Raw genomic sequence first — 17703 nt, 5'->3', positions numbered from 1 at the left:
GATGGTATTAGAAAAGGAACGGACGGAGCTGCAGCCCCGCAGCCGTTCACAGATGGGCGAGTCACCGCTGGAGAAGGCTGTCCTCCCGCTTGGCCCATGTCGGGAGTCTACACGCGTCCTTTGAGACCTGAATAGGCACCCAAGAGCCCCGCTCTGCGAGGTCAGACTCAGGTCCTTAGGCTCACTCGAAGTCTTCAGCCTTCCACCGGAGATGCTCTGTAAATCCGCGAAGGGCACGAGACAGCGGCTGAATTCGAGCAGGAGAACCGAGAGCCGAGGATCAGGACCGAAGCTCGAAGCTCGTGGGTGACTGCAAACCGGCTCCAAAACTAGAGGTGCGCGCGGGAGGTGGTTCCCAGGGCTCACCTCCGCGAGCGAAGGTGCTGTTGGGACATTCTTATCCCCACCTGCTCTGGAAAGGTCTCTCCAGAATGGGCCCCCCTCGCGCCACTGGGACCCAGGAGTGCCCCGGTTGGGAGTTTGGGGGAGAGGTCTTGGATGGGGTGCTGATGGCTCCTGTCTTTCAGGAAGGAGGAGTTGCTCACCTCAAGGAGGAGGTCTGGGGTGCCAGACGCGGGCTCAAGCCACTTCCCAATGACTTCACCACCGTGCCGGGAAATATTGCCCCACTTTACAAATTTGCTCAAAGTCCAGATTTTTTATTTTACTTTACCACCACTGGAAAGATGATATGACAAGCAGAGAGAAAGAACATTGTAACAAGAATAAAGTATCCATAATACTACTAACGGAATGCAACTTTCTACTAATAAAACCTCCCGTCTATATACATGTGTTTACACTGTTGCAACCACACATTCTCATTTGTGTTTGCTCTTCTCACATTTTTCTTTTGTTTATGATTCATTTTTTAAGGTGTGCAGGTATCCGCATCCATTCACTCAAGCCTCCTAATAAGGTATATTTGGGTTTTTTACTGCTGTTTACTGATACATGCTTTAATTCTGCACTTGGGACAGATTCCTGGCAGCCGAATAATCCAGGTGAAATGCTAAGAAACGACAGAGTGATACTGCTCCTCGGTGTCAAAGGGCTTTCCCAAAAAGTTCCCTAAGCCATCCTGCCGCCTCCTAGGAACGAGTGTAAGGAACTTAATATACATTCATAAGCATTGGTTGCCATTTCGTTTTTCCTTATAATTTAGTAGTGTCCATTGGTAGTTACTTAGCAGTTCTTAGATGACTTTTAAAATGAATTTTTCCATGCATTTACTATCTGTATTTGCCTTTCTGTGAATGATCTGTTCATATTCATTCATCTGTTGGGGATTTGAACCTCTTCTAACTTTGACTAAGGATTTTTAATATTATAGATATTATTCCTGTACCAATGGTGCAAATATTTCCCAGCCCATTGTTCAGTTTTATTTTAACGTTCAATCTATCATTGTAGTCCTTTGTGATTTTCTATTGATTCAGTGCTGGTAAAGTGAGCTTTCTTCCACCCATCTGATTGTTTATTTTTTGCTAGTTTTCTATAATTTCATTTTATATGTAATTCTTTAATGAGTATCCATCCCAAGTTTATTTTGCTGTGTGGAGTAAAATATGGATTTCGCTCAACCCCCAACATCACCATTTTTTATTGCTTACACAGTCATCATTTACTAAATAATTTTTCCCTTATCTTGTCTCTAGTAAAATTTTTTATGCTAGGCTTTTGAGGTTGCTTGATCTATTTGTGAAGTCTCCATTTCCTTTTATAAACCTCAGTTTCAGCAGATACCATATGTATCTAAATATTGGTTCTTTAAAATAGGATCTGACATGTCTAGATTCCCCTTCATGAAGTCTTCTTTTATTCAAAATATTACTTGTTATTCACGCTGGTTTACGTGTCCATTCACATTCTAGGTTATCGGGCAGAGGTTAAGAGTGCTGGCTTTGGAGATGAGCTTATCCATGTTCAACACTTACCAGCCCTGTGATCTTGGCAAGTTACCGATCCCCTCTATAGGCCTTAGGGTCTCAGTCTATAAAAATGAAGATAAGAATGATACCTGCCTCACAAGCTCAATACCTAGCACATAGTAAATTGTCTGCTATTGTTACCAATATTTTAGCTCTAAAAAAAATTGAGATTTTTACATGGAGTTGCATTAAGTTTATGAATTAATTTAACAAATCAAATATTCTATAATATTTTATTTCCCCAACTAAAACATGTGCTATCTTTCCATTTATTCACGTAGTTTAAAATTCAGACAGAAGCCTGTTCTCTTGTTGAACCCAGCCTGTCTCCATTGTTCACCCTCATGACCTTTGAGGAAGAGGAAGAGTGCAGAACCACAGGGAACTGTTGAAAACTCCCCTTTCAGAGTCTGCCTTGTGCTAGGCTTGGTGTGGGTGTAAGTGTGTGTGCACATGCATGGAATCTCCTTTGGCCTTTGCAACATCCCTCCCAGTAAGTTACAGCATTCCCCATGGACAAAGAGCAAACTGGAAGCTTCCAGGTCACCCATAGTGTGAGACAGACCTAGACCACAGGCATGTTGGTTCTTCAACCACTCTGCTACTTGAAAAGTCAGAGTGGGAGTTGCTCAGAGAAAAGGCAGCCCTCCCCTGTCACCCCCCTTGCAGAGGACCATGGAGAAAACTGACTTCTGGTCACGGCACACCCCTGTCTAAAAGCCTGCCATGGCTTCCTGTTGCATTTTGAGTAAATCCAGAAAGAAGACTTACTATAGCCTATGAGACTGGCTCTGCTCACCCTCCAAAGTCACCACTCACCTGTTAGCCATCGCCTACCTTGTTGACTGTGGTTTAGCTCCACCTGTCTCCTTCACGTCCATAAGTCCCGCCCACATCAGGGCCCTGCACACCGCGTTCCCACTGCCTGGCACACGCTCCATCCCACTTTCTACACACACCTTCATATGGTGGGTACTTTCTCATTGTTCCAGTATCTGTTTAATAAGGTGGCCTCTCCTCATAGAAACTTCCCCGTCCATCCCATCTCCCTTTCCTAGCTGTCTCCTTCACAATTGTATTTATAATTTATATCTGTATTTGTTCGTTATTTGTTTGTGTTCTGTCACCCTGCCTAATCCCACAGACAGTCATCAGTCCCCCTGAGAACAGAGACGTGCGTGACTCATTCACTATGAGGCTAGCCCTTTCCCTGACCGGCAGTGGGTGGACCAGAGTGTGGTTACTAGGGCAGCTGGCAGCATCCAAGACCAGAGGCTGGTATACCCATGAGTCACCCTGACCATTCCCATCTTTGTCTCCTCTTCCTCTGGTCTCTGGGGAGTGGGGGTTAGAACCTTATTTATCCCATATGAATCCTCTCTCCCCTGAGGCCTTGCCCGCTATTTCCAAGCAGGTCTGCTCTCTGCAGGTGAAAATCTATCCAGGGCCTTGCTCTCAATGAGAACATGAAGGCCAGGCCTGGAACCTGGGGACCTGTAGAGCCCTCAGCCAGGGTATGAGGTTGTTTTCAAACCAAGAAGATCTTAAGTTCTGCCCTGGCTGGTGTAACTCAGTGGATTGAGCACTGGACTGCAAGGCAAAGGGTTGCCAGTTCAATTCCCAGTCAGGGCACAGACCTCGGTTGCAGGCCCAGGTCCCCAGTAGGGGACACATCAGAAGCAACCACACATTGATGTTTTTCTTCCTCTCTCTCTCCCCCTTCCCCTCTATCTAAAAATAAATAAATAAAATCTTTTTTTAAAAAAAGAAGATCTTAAGTTCTGTAGACTTCCAGGCCCTGCTCTCGTCAATCAGTGTCCCTCCCTGCCACTTAGCTGAGTGTTCCAGCTCCCTTCAGTTAATGCAGGTGGGGCAAGTCACACAACTCCCCGTGGCTAATTATCCAAGTGATTCATTGATCGCCACCAGAGTCCCCCTCACCCAATGCTATTGTCCACTGAGGCCTGGTCCACTCTGCGGCCCTGATGGCAGAGGCCTCTGCCACATGTCTCCCAAACACCTGCCCTACTCCATCTCCATGTTTTGGCTCCTGCAACTCTCCCTACCAGGCACCCACTCTCTCCTAGTACGTGTTGTAAGGGAAAAAGCAACAGAGACAGACAGTTTCGGATCAAGTCCAGATTTAGTCACTGTTTCTTTCTGACACCTTCACAGACTGTTTCCCTCTCTGGGCCTCAGTTTCCTCATCTCTGTGAAATGGAGGTGAAGCCACCTATCTCACCAAATCCTGAAAATCTAAGAACATAATGTTTATAAACACTCTTTGCAAACAGTAAAGCACAACAGAATTATGAGAAATAATTGGCCTAGTCCCCAAGCTACTCCTCCAGGAGGCCTCCCTAGAACCCTCCACTTCGTTCTTCTTCTTTTTTTTAATTTTAATTGTTCAAGTACAGTTTTCTGCCTTTTCTCCACAGCCCCCACCCCCGTTCTCTCTACCTCCCTCTCATGTTTCCACCATCCACCCCCTGACCCATTATTGTCCATGTGTCCTTTATACTTCTTCCTGCAAACCTTTCACCCTTTTCCCCCAAAATTCCCTCCCCTCTCCCCTCTGGTCACTGTCAGCCTGTTCTCAATTTCAGTGTCTTTGGTTATATTTTGCTTGTTTGTTTGTTTTGTTGATTAGGCTCCTGTTAAAGGTGAGATCATATGGTATTTGTCTTTCACGGCCTGGCTTATTTCACTCAGCATAATGCTTTCCAGTTCCATCCATGCTATCACAAAGAGTAGGAGCTCCTTCTTTATTTCTGCTGCATAGAATTCCATTGTGTAAATGTACCATAGTTTTTTGATCCACTCATTTACTGATGGCATCTAGGTTGCTTCCAACACTTGGCTACTGTAAATTGTGCTACTATGAACATTGGGGTGCATAGGTTCTTTTGGACTGGTGTTTCAGGGTCCACTTCATTCTTGATCTACCTAAGGCACTTAGTTGATTCCTCCCCAGTCACCTACCTCGAGAAAGTCACAGCCCCCCATCCCCACCCCCACTTCTATTCTTGAGTGCCACAAGCTCAGGGACACGCCCATTCATTCCCAGAGCTCTCTCTGCTTCCACAGCATTCTTTTCCCCATTCACAAAAGAAAAGAATTAATTAATGGGGCCAATGTTCTCTTTAAAAAAAAAAAAAGATTTTATTTATTTATCTTTAGAGGGAGGGGAAGGGAGGGAGAAAGAGAGGGAGAGAAACATTAATGTGTGAGAGATACATAGACTGGTTGCCTGTCCCACGCCCCCAGCTGGGGACCTAGCCTGCAACCCAGGCATGTGTCCTGACAAGGAATCAAACTGGTGATCTTTTGTTGCACAGGCTGGCACTTGATCCACTGAGCCACACCAGCCAGGTCTCTCAATTTTATATGACTGTGCCATGCACTTTTCTAAACCTTTTTGCACCTTCAACAACTTCTCTAAGAAGACCTCACAGGTACCAGACAGGTGACCAAGGACACAGAACTCAGCAGTGCTGGGGAAACAGGGCTGGGGTTTTCTTCGGGGTGGTGAGCTGTTCTAAAATCAGATATGGTAATGGTTGCACAACTTCATGATACACTAAAAACCTCAGAATTGCACACTTCAAAAGGGTGAATTTTGCCCTGGCTGGTGTAGCTCAGTGGATTGAGCGCAGGCCTGCAAACCAGACGATCGTGGTTCATTTCCCAGCCAGGGCACATGCCTGGGTTGCAGGCCAGTTCCCAGCAGGGGACTCATGAGAGGCAACCGTGCTTTGATATTTCTCTCCCTCTCTCCTTCCCTTCCCCTCTAAAAATAAATAAATAGAATCTTTTTAGAAAATTTAAAGGGCGAATTTTATGATAGGTGACTAGTATCTCAATTTAGAGATTATATGAGAAAAGAAAGTGCTACAGGGACTGATGCGAGAACATAAACTGGCAGCCCCTGGTCAAAGGTGGCCCATGCGGTATCCTCACCGACACAGTGAGGTGTTTTACAATCATTTTTAAAGGTATAATTTGCACACGATAAAATGTACCCCTTCTCTACATGTGCAGCTCTGAGAGCTCACAGGGCGCTCCCTCGGCCCAGGGACCCCTCCACCCCCTGCCGGCAATGTCCTCACCATTGATCTGACCTCTATCTTCATATTCATTTTGCCTGTGTCTTGAAAATTCATCATAGAGTAATACTCTTTCGGGTCTATGTTTGAAATTCATCTACATAGTTACATGTATCTAAAGATTATTTCTTTTTTCTTTAATGTTCACCTACTTATTTTTTTAAGGTTTTATTTATGTATGCATTTTTATTTTTATTTTTTAATTATTGCATATACCTTTCTTTAAAAAAGATTTTACTTATTTATCTTTAGAGGGGAAGGGAAGGAGAGAGGGAGAGAAGTATCAATGTTTCTCTCATTGAGAAATATCAATGGTTGCCTCTCGTGTGTCCCCTGCTGGGAACTGGCCTGCAACCCAGGCACGTGCCCTGACTGGGAATCAAGCCGTGGTTGTTTGGTTCATAGGCCCATGCTCAGTCCACTGAGCTACACCAGCCAGGGCTATGTATGCATTTTTAGAGAGAGGGGAAGGGAGGGAGAATGAGAGAGAGAGAGAGAGAAACACCAATGTGTGGCTGCCCCCCCCATACCCCCAACTGGGAACCTGGCTCCCCAACCAGGAATCAAACTGGTGACCCCCTGGATTGCAGGCCAGTGCTCAATCCACTCAGCCACACCAGCCAGGGCTAATGTTCAACCATTTCTTTATTTTAGGTTAAATAATATAATTTTGCTCATACAAAATGCCCAAGGAATGGAGATTCACCAGTTCTCTAGTCTTCTGACCTTCAAAATAATGTACCCACGTTACTGAAGTTTTAAGCATATGCCCTCCCATATGTTTATGTCTAAATCATATTATTTTATACATATACATTACTCTAGTAAAAAATCGCATGTATTATAAAAGTAGACAAAATATAGAAATTTTAAAAGAAAGCAGTAAAGATGAGATAAACTATTTTTAAGTAAATTTTATTTTATCTATTAAAGAAGCATGATCATTTTGCCCCTCACAAAATATTATATTAATGATTATTGTTAAACAATATTAAAGTAAATTATGATATTAAAACATTAATATTATTTAAAAGATATGATTTTAAATACTTCTTTTTATATTACTGAACTATAATTGAAATACAATAAATTACATGTTTAAACTATACAACTTCACTAGTTTTGACATATAACATACTCCTGAAACCATCACTACAAGAAAGAGAACAGATATTTTCATCACCCCCAAAAGTTTCTTCCTGTCTCTTTGCATCCTGTCCCTTCTTCTGCCACCACCCTCAGGGACCTGTTTGTCATACAAGATAGTTTGCATTTTCTAGAATTTGATATACATGGAACCATATAGTAGGTTCTCTTTTTTGCCTGCTTTTTTCTCATGTAGCAAAATGATTTTGAGATTCCTCCGCGTTGCTACACATAGCAGTAGCTCACTTCTTTTCCCTACTGAGTAGTATTCCATGGCACGATGCATCACAGCCGTGCACCACTCCTTTGCTGACGGCCATCTGGGCTGTTGCCCCCCCTCTGGAGCTATGGGGAATAGTGCTGCTGTGAGCATTCTTGTACAAGTCTTTCTGTGGGCACGTGTTTTCTTTCCTCTTACTTAATAGCATATATAATATGTTAAATAGTAAACATAATATCTTAATAACATACATGGTATAATATGTACATGAAAATATGGAATGAAATATAATGGGAAATATGTAAATGAAATATTAGATGTATGTGTAATACAAAATTTGTAATGTATAAATGAAAATATAATAAAATGTAATTAATATAACAGGTATTAAATATTCATGGATACATAAAATAAATGTCCCATCAACAGACGTAAACATTAAAAAGTATATACACACATGCAATTACACACATACGTAACTCTGTGAACACACACATTTTTATTGAATGGGGATGCTTTCAATTGGACATTTTGTCCCCCATGCCTGTGGGACTCTATCCTCCTGCTCTGGTCACCACATTGAAAAGAAGCAGTCACTGAGGCTTCACCCAGAGAAACCAACTCCAGGATTGGCTTGGGACTGAGGTTGCTTGGGGCTGAGGGCCTAGCATCTGGAATCAGGACACCCAGTTTTGCTCTGGTGGCCAAGGACTCCTGTCTCTATTTGCAGACCAGGAGCCAGGAAGAGTAGACAGCAGGGCCAGCTCAGGCATGAAACATTCTCAAAGCTCATCATGTTCCTTCTGGAGGATCAGGGGTGGAAGGTTCATAAAGAGGGCTGGCCATTAGGCCCTTGAAAGAGAGTTGCAAGGGCAAGCTCAGAGGAACTACAACCACAGACCGTCTCTGTTTCTCCCACAAGCCGCCTGCTGGGTTGGGCAAGCACAGCCTGCATCCTTCTGATGCTCCGGATGCTCTCTTCACACCCTGCTGCTTTGCCGTAATGGGAGACCACAGTCCCTGCCTCTCCCCATGCTGCCATTTTTCCTTTTTTATTAAGGAGTAGCTTACATACAGTAACTGTTAGGATATTGGTATGAGTCTATAAAATATTGACAAGAGCAATTTAATATGTTTGTTTAATATCTGTTGTAGCAACAGGTCAGCTTAATCTTTCTGATAAACAGTAGCCTCACGTATGCCCAGCTGGGCCAACCAGCCAAATGCATAGTGCCCCCTCTAGGCCCCCAACATTGCCCCTGCATGCCAACACTGGGTGGATTTGGACGAAAAGAGATTTCTGCCTAATACAGACAAAATCAGGCAAATGCCCGTGGATTTTGCTTTCCCCAGTAGCTTTGTACAAAATGAAGTGTGCTCAACTGAATCCTAATTTTCTCATTACTTACTTTGTAATTCCTGAGATGTGCGATCTTCATCCCTATTGGGCGTTGCTCCTAAGACCTCCAATTTCCATTCTCCACTGTCTTCATCCAGCCATTCTGTCCAGTCTGCAGTACAAATCCTGAGACAGCCACTTAACTCCCTAATATCAATTATTTCATCCTTAAACCTCAACTAGTAGCATGTGGGCTGTTGAAGGCAGAGCACCACACTCAAAGGTGTCTAGAGGTTCTTTCTGCTCTAAGATTTGGGATTGAGCTATGAACATACTTGTGAATATTTTTTAAACATTTTTTTAGTCCTCACCTGATGAAATGCTTGTTGATTTTAGAAAGAGGAAAAGGGAGGGAGGAGAGAAGGAGCGAAACATCGATCAGTTGCATCTTGTACATGCCCCCAACTGGGAACTGAACCCACGACCTAGGCATGTGCCCTGACTGGGACTGGAACCCACAACCTCTTTGTTTGCTGGATGGTGCTCCAACCTACCGAGCCACACCAGCCAGGATACTTATGAGTATTTTAGATAAGGAGCTTCCTAGCATTTTCCAAGCAGCAGACCCAGATCCAATCACTCATTCATTTTCCTCTCCTGATGCCTGGTGTGTGCCTGCACCAGGTACTGAGGCTCACAGACAGGAATGTGACATGACCCACCCAGAGGTGCTTCCAGCTGAACGGAGTTCTCCCTTGGGCTGGGTTGATGGCAGGGGGACACAGCAAGGGCCTCTCTTCAAGGGAAGAGGCCTGGTTTCCTCCCCTAAGCTGGGAGGGGGAACCCGAGTTATAGCCCAGCTGTGCTCACAACTGTGGGGCAGAGTTCTTCTCTCCTAGGGCCTTGCTCTTTCTCTCTGTGCAGAGGGGGCTTGCAGAAAGGCTTCACAGACCTTCCCAGAGACTTTGGACTGGGTCCCATGACAGATCCAGCATGGTAGCCAGGGAGCAACTGCTAGGGACAGCAGCCTTGGCAGGCGGGGGCAAGGCTCTCTGAAGATAGCAAGAGTCTTGACTGCCATCCCTGGCAGTCCTGCAGCACCCAGAGTAGGTGGTGCACACCAGTGTGAGTTCCCTTCTCCCCTGTTGGCTCCCTAAGAGTGTAGCCCACATTAGCCTTTTAGCAGGACTTTGTGTTCTTGGAGGATGCCCGCCCCCTCAGCAGCCAGGCCCACCTCCAGATGGCCCAATGGGTGCACTCTGTGAGGCAACCAGGGTTCTGGAGCAGAGGGACCTCCGGGACGAGGAACAACTGGAATTCACAAACATTGCTATTGACAGTTTCTCATAGTTAAACACACTTACTGTGTGATCCAGCCTCTCCACTATTGGGTATTTGCCCGGGAGATATAAATACATGTCTACATACACAGACTTGCTCAAGAATATGCATAGCAGCTTTATTTATAATAGCCAAAAACTGGAAACAACCCAAATACCCATCAACAGAAGAACACATAAACAGAGAGAAGTGTATCCATACAATGAATTACTATTTACTCGGTGATAAAAAGGAATGAGCCATTTGCTCACAACAACATCGATAAGTCTAAAAGATGTTTTGCTGATCAAAAGAAGTCAGATAAAGAAAAAAGGATACTGTGTGTTCTAGGAAAACTCATCTCTGATGATAAGAGGTCAGAATTGGGGTCACTTCTGGGTTAGGAGATAGTGACTGGGAATAAACACAAGGGAATTGTCCAGCATCAGGAACCTTGCTCGGGGCCATGATTACCCGAGTGCCCATCTGTGTGAAAGTCAGCAACTTGTATAGTCACGATGAGTGCGTTTTGCTGAATGTAAGTTATTCCTCAATAGGAAAATAAGCCTTCAGGGTGAGGTTCAAAATGAGGAGTCCCTTGGGAAGGTGCAGCTGGCAGCAGCCAACGCTTGCACACTAGCTCTCCCCTTATCCAACCCATCCTGCAGAACGCTGGTTTGGAATTGGGCCTCCTGGTTCTGGTATTGGTGATGACTGAATGTCTAGCCCACTGTCTGCTAAATGAGGTCATAGAAACCTAAGCAGCAGTTTACAGCATGGTGACTTTGGAGACTTTACCACCAGTGTGCCAGCAGAGCACAACCTGATGGGCCATGTCACACCCTTGAGTGAGCTGGACCACCTGTCGCCACTGAACCCTAAGCTGTTCTGAGGCCCCAGGCTAGGATGGGGCATGAGGGCCAGCTGTAGCTAACCTTGCTGGAAGGAGGGGCTCAGGCCAACCCTCTCCAGGGGCAGCTCTGGTGCAGGAAGCAACAGGTCTTGACCTTACTAGGCCTTAACAACTGTATCCAAGGTGGACTAATCTTGCCTTTGTTTTTTCCTGCCCTGTATTTCTTCCCAAGCTCAGCCTGTCCCCTCCTCCCTCCATCCAAGCACCAGCCCTTCCTCAGACTAACCCCTACTTGTTGCATTCTGAGCCCTGGTTTTGCAGCAGAAGCAACCCCAAGGGACCCACACCCACACCTCTCATTCATGTGGCAGTCCACATGTGGAAACACAACATACATGCACACACACATCCCAGGAGGGCCCACAATGACAGACATGGACTAATAGATGTACACAGGTGCTCACAGGCATGGGTATATAAACAACCGGTGCCATGATGTCACCATTTATTGAGACCCACTAAGTGCTGGGCAATTTCTGATCAGTGATTGCTTGTGGTCCACTTCATGTCTGTGCCACACTATGCTAGATGGTCTGTCCACGTGCCAACTCATCTGGTTCTCACCACGGCCCCGTGTGCTATATAGGCAGCACTCTGATGATGAAACAGAAGCTCAGAGAAAAGTCACTCACCAGTGATCCAGCCACCCAGACGTTCTTCAACACTCCGCCAGAGCACAGCAGCCAGGCAGGAAGTCCAGTCCTGTACCTGCCCCTGCACTTTCTCCCTACCCACCCTCTTCCAGGTAGGGCCTTCTTCGGGCAAAGGAAAAAGAGCCCAGGCCCTTCCAAAGTGAGCTTTTCTGAAAGATCATTTTCATCATCAGCTGGGGTTTCCCCCTGTTCCTCTGGAATCTTTGAAGCCTGCTGGCTGGAAAACCCCCAGTGCTCTTTACAGGAGGGCTGGGAAGGAGGACGGTGAGCTCGGGAGGGCCAGGAGAAACATCTGAGACAGGTCCAGGAGAGCCCCCAAATTTGACTCCCAGCTTCTCTCAGCACCTGGCCTGGTGGATGCGAGAATCCACACTGAGCTCCTGGGACCTGGGCCTGACCTTCCAGCTGCCCAAAGTGCCCGCCTGCCCATCACCTCTCAACCTCCTATCCCAGATTCCCCTTCATCTACTTTCTGAAGGCAGACAGTAAAGCCAGAGACTGGCATTTACTTATTCAGAGTCTGAGATCCAGGAAAATTCAACCTTTTCAAAGAGAGTCACTTCAGGGCAGTTCTACCTTAATTAGTTTTAGCCCAACCAGGGACAGGGACAGGGACAGCTGCACGTTCAGCCAGCCCTGCTGTCAAATGTCAGGGAGGAGCCCGGGGTCAGGGAGCAGGCCAGGTCCAGCTGGGAGGGGAGGGCCTGGCAGGCAGCTGACCTTAACTCCAGGTTCTCCTGGGCTTGGGGAAGGAGCTGAGGCCAGGAACCGGCAGGCTCTGCTTCAGAAGAGGCCTCACCAGACAGCTCCAGCCTCGGTCCCACAAAGGCCTTTGGGATGGGACCAGCTGCCTCCCAACTCTGTAATCTGGACGCAAGCTGCAGGGTTGGGCAGAGGTCAGGCCGTTGGTGGACCTTCCCAGCTCTGCCCCTGCCCTTCCATGCGACCCGAGTATAAGAGGTATCTCTTTGGTTTATTTCTCTTTTTTATAAAGGTGTTACTTATTTATTTATAGAGAGAGGAGAAGGGTGGGAGAAGGAGAGGGAGAGAAATGTTGTGAGAGAGACATCAATCGGCCACCTGTCATACATGCCCTGACCAGGCACTGGACCCTTAAACCAGGTACGTGCCCTGACTGGGAATAGAACCAGTGACCTTTCACTTTGTGGGACTACGCCCAACCAACGGAGCCACGTTGGTCAGGGCATCCTTGGTTTCCTAATTCAGTCAAGAGAGCAGATATGAGCTCCAGGCTCCAGTGAGATCCCCAGGATGCACTGGGGTCTGTGTGTGTGTGTGGGGGGGTGTGCATGTGGAGTGGGGAGAATTGAAGATGAGGATGACCAGACTTCTGTCCCCAAGGAGAGCACTGCCAATAGGAAGACGAGCCAGGCCCCAACTCTCAGCAGTTCGGGGCAAGACATTCAGGTTAGGCTGAGAAGATGGAGAGAAGAAGGTGGTGCGAAGGGGGCCAGGTCCCAGTCAGTGGGTGGGGGTGAGAAATTTGGTAGGGGTAGACTGAAGAATTTTTGAAAGGCTTGGAGAAGGGAGGGAAACAGAAAGGAAGGGAGAAAGGAATTGAGTCTGCAGAGGGCTGGAGGTGGGAATACGGGCAGGTGACGGGCAGTCCTCCTGGGCTGGGTGCAGGAGGGGAGTCTGGAAGGGGCCGGAGCGTTTGGGCATACGGGGCCTCGATGCCAGGGATGTGCCAATGCTGATGATGCTGGGACCTAGGGCTCACTGCTGCTGCCCTATCCCCACAGCAACAGCACGAGGGAGGGACTGTCGGCCCCATTTACCCCATTTACAGCTGAGAACACTCTGACGGGCCACCCCGTGGGCAGGCGGTGGGGCCCTGCCTTCAGTCCCCCAACGCCTCTCACAGCTACTGGCTGCATTCTGATCTGTAGAGGCAAAAAAATTATGTTTAGAAAACCTCTTATTTATTGCGTTTGAGAGAGAGAGAAACATCAGTTTGTCATTCCATTTATTTATGATCCATTGGTTGATTCTTATATGTGCCCCAACCATAAATCGAACCTGCAGCCTTGGCCTGTCAGGACGGTGCTGTAACCAGCTGAGCCACCCAGCCAGGACCTGCAACAAACAATTTTAGTGAGGGAATGATAAGCCCAGGCATGCATTCCAGAAAAAAACTATGTATCTCTGTGACAAGTGACACCATAAGCAAAGTTAAAATACAAGTGAAAGACTAGAAAAAATATTTGCCACACATGTAACAAAGAATTAAAATGCAGAATACATAGAGTGCTACAAATCAATACGAAAAGATAAAAACAGTGGGGAAATGGACAAAGATTTAAACAGACTCTTCATAGAAGAAAAATAAAGTGATCACTGAATAATAAAAGATGAATCAACAAAATAAAAAGGCAACCTGTGAAATCAAAGAAAATATTTGCAAGCTATCTGATAAGGGATTAATATCCAGAATATTTAAGGAAGTCATGTAACTCCATAGCCAAAAGCAAATGATGCAATTAAAACAGGGACAGAAGACTTCCACAGACATCCGAAGAAGACAAACAAATGGTCAACAGGTGCGTGAAAAGATGCTCAACATGAGGGAAATGCAGATCAAAACCACAAGAAGGTGTCACTTGGTACTGTCCCCACTGCTCACTCTCACGCACTCACACACCGGCTCTCTGGAGGAAACACATAGGAGGGTTCTGCCCCCTAGTGGCCACTGGCGACCAGGCCTCTCCTCTTGGCTCCTAGACCTCAGAGGAGCCAAATGGCCCCTCTACCTTTTCTAGTGCCTGGTGCACAGGAACAAGACCATTTCACAGGGACTGGAACTGATGATGGCCCCGTAACAGTTCCAGGAATCTTAATTTCTGAGCACTTTAGAGCCCTGAGGGCCCTGCTTCCAGATGTGAGCCCCCAACCTGAGGCTTTGGGTGGTCCTTTGGTCTCAGGGTCTGAGTCCCCTGAGAGGGAGCCCTAACTACGCCCAGGATGAAGGCACTCGTGGACGATGGTCACCACAGACCCCACAGAAGCAGGGAGACCCTTAGCTGCCAAGCGGGGATGTGCTCTTCCCCACATGCCCACCCCCACCCTTCCCCCTGGAGCCTCGTCGTCAGGCTGTGATCAGCGTCCACGGGTGGAGGGAATACCACAGGCGCTGAGAACTTTGTCGAGGGCTTGATGCAAAAGATGCTCTTCCTCTGGACACCCCCATCTCCACGCCAAGAAAAGGAGATGGTGGGGGGGGCACTCAGGATGAGGGGAAGCTGAGGGAAGTGCCAGCTCTCTAAGGAAGTCCTCACACCTGTCCCTTAAGGGAGGCACGCATGTGTACCCAGTCAGACGAAACAAACCCTTCCTTGTCTTCACTGAGCTGTGGGCTGAGGGCCAGCGAGGAGCCCGCAGCCGCTCCATGCCTCTGCCAGGCCCAGAGCCCTTCCTCCCTTCATTGTGATTGTCTGTAACTGCGAAGAGCCACGGTTCTGGGCCAGGCCTGGGGATTCAGCATGAACAAAGTGGGCCTGCCTGGCCCTTGGGCTGGCTGGCACCTGGGGGGTGGGGGGAGGTGGCCAGTGACAGCACAGCCTCTGGAGAGAACTTTGCACACCTGATGCCCCCGAGGAGCCCTGTGCCATCCCCACTCTGAGGGAGACCCCACGGTTCTGGGGAGGGGTCTGTCCCAGGAAGCCTCTGGGTTCTGACAAGGACATCAGAGCTCCGGGACCACCTCTCACATGCACACACTTCTGCTCCCAATTAGCACTAATTGGATTGTACAGCAAAAGCAGTCTGGTCTGCAGGGTCCCAGGGAGGCAGGCCCCATCAGGAGCCAGGTGAGCCAGGCTCTGGGGGATGGGCCCTGGGGTCCTTCTTCCTCTGAGGGGAGATCAAGTGACAGGGCCACATCTGCCAGGGACCCCAGTGGTCCCTCTGGAAGATAGGAACTGCTTCAGGGCCAGGGCACAAGCTGGGGGTGAGGAACCTGACAAACAGCCCCCCTTAGCCTGGTATTTGAGGCCTTCCCACCAGCTCCTCACCCCAACCTGGCCTCTCCTATTTTCTCTGCTCCTATTCCTCATTCTCCATGTCATCCATTCATTCATTCATTATTTATGGAGCCCCTCCCATGGTCAGGCCTGGGGACCACAGAGCCATCCGTGTATCTGGTCAGTGGGACTTCTAAGGCCTGCTGAGGAGCTAGGACCTCATCCAAGGGACACTGGATGGTCAAAGGCAGACCAGTGACAAGTTGGGTGTGAGGTTCCTGGTGCTTAACTCCTCTACTTGAGCAGCAGCCCACCCACCCACCCCCACCCAGGCCTGGGCCCAGGTTGGCATAGACCATGTGAGACAAAGCCTTGTGCTGGGTCCATTTCATTCTAGGTGAGAGGAGGAGGCTAGACTGGCAGTGTGGTGGGCTTGTGAGTGGAAGGACCAGCCCCAAATCCTCCTCTGTGTAGCTTGAGTTGGTGTCCTCTGGGTGAGACTGTGGTCCCTTGGTCCTTCAGACTGGATGCAGGAGATGTACCAGGCTCTGCCGAGATCCATGATCAGGTCTGAGTGTGGGCACAGAGCTGCCAGGAAGGCCTACGACTGGGGGGGCAGGAGGGGCAGCAGGCTCAGGTCTGATCTGGTCTGAGTTGGCCCTGGGCCTGGGGGACAGTGGGAACTGGCCCTCAGCAAGTGGCTGGTTCTGGACCATGCATGCTCGAGCAACCTGGGCCCCAGGCCCCCAAGTGAGAGACCTGAGCCCACCAGCCCACTTTACACTACACCACACAGCTCAGGCCCTCAGCCCTAGGGTAGGGTGGTGGATGATGCAGGTGTTCAGCTGTTGTGCTCCCCACTCCGGCCCCTAGAACATCCCCACAGGGAGAGAAGGCTTGACTGCTCCCCGCCCCTTCCCTACCTTGGAGACCAAGCAGTTCTGGGCAATTTTGTGTTGCCATGACAACCACACACTTTCTTCTTCTCCACTTAGCAGACTGAATCTGAGTTGCAGATTAAATCCTGGTAGTTGTCTGTTTAGAGAGCATGGGGCCGCTTGAAGAGATCTACACGTCTTCCATTTCCCAGATGCCTCTGACGCCCACTCCTTGTTTCTTGATGGCTGAGGCTGGGAAGATGTGCCCTGCCTCACCTGCTGTGCCCAGGGGTGGTCCTGCCTGATGGCAGAGCACCCATGGGGCCTGTTCTCTTGCTTGCAGGCCCACACTTCGGTGTGTGATCTCTCTGGTGAGCAGAACCGGGATGGTCTTCAGAGGCCCCATACAATGCGCAGACCTCTTTGGTGTGAGGCACAGGGGTTTCTGGCAAGAGCCCTGGACTCATCAGGCTCTGCCCCTTCAGGGCCGTGAGCTGTAGGGAGTGACCAGGCCTTCGGGCCCTGGGACACCCGGGACCACCTTAACCTCCATGCACTCCCCAGAATTCACCTCAGCCAATTCTGACCAGCAAAGCTCACGGGGAGAGAGGGCAGAGCTAAGCCCAGATGAAGGAGACCTGGAACACTGGTACATAGTGGCCCTGTCTGGGGTGAGGCGGGGGGCTGCTGGTGACCCTGGAAGGCATGTGCCAGCCCAGCGGTTGTGTGGGGGCTGGTTTAGCATGTTTAGGGGGAGGTAGCCATGGGGTGGTGAGAGAAAAGTGCAGACCCATGTGCAGGGCAGCCTTGTGGCCCAGGCTGTTCTCAGATCTGCCCAGGACAAGGATAGAAATGGGCATGGGGGGCTCCACAGGGAGGATCCCTCAGAGTGGGCAAGAAAACCTACCCCTGTGCTCTGCTGTCAGGGCCAGAGGCCTCTGCGTCTCGTCCAATCTGCTGCGGATGTGAAACCTGCAGGGTGGTGCTGCTCACGTGGCTGTTTCCCCCCAGGGCTACACCGGGCTTGGGCCGGGGACTGGTCCCTGACCACAGCTGCATCCCCTGGGCTAAGCTCCACGTCGCCACCCTGACCTCATGGCCTTTACAGCATTGGGGAAAGTTCCTGAACCTCTCTGAGCCTCAGTATTTTCGCTCTGGGAAAGGGAGGCGGGCCAACGGATGGACTGGTGAGAATGAAGCAGGAGGGTGAGGGGCTC

This window comes from Artibeus jamaicensis, unplaced genomic scaffold, assembly GCF_021234435.1.
Source record: "Artibeus jamaicensis isolate MK-2021 breed Jamaican fruit bat unplaced genomic scaffold, CSHL_Jam_final contig_519, whole genome shotgun sequence".
Classification (NCBI taxonomy): Eukaryota; Metazoa; Chordata; class Mammalia; order Chiroptera; family Phyllostomidae; genus Artibeus; species Artibeus jamaicensis.
This window is presented reverse-complemented; position numbering follows the sequence as displayed.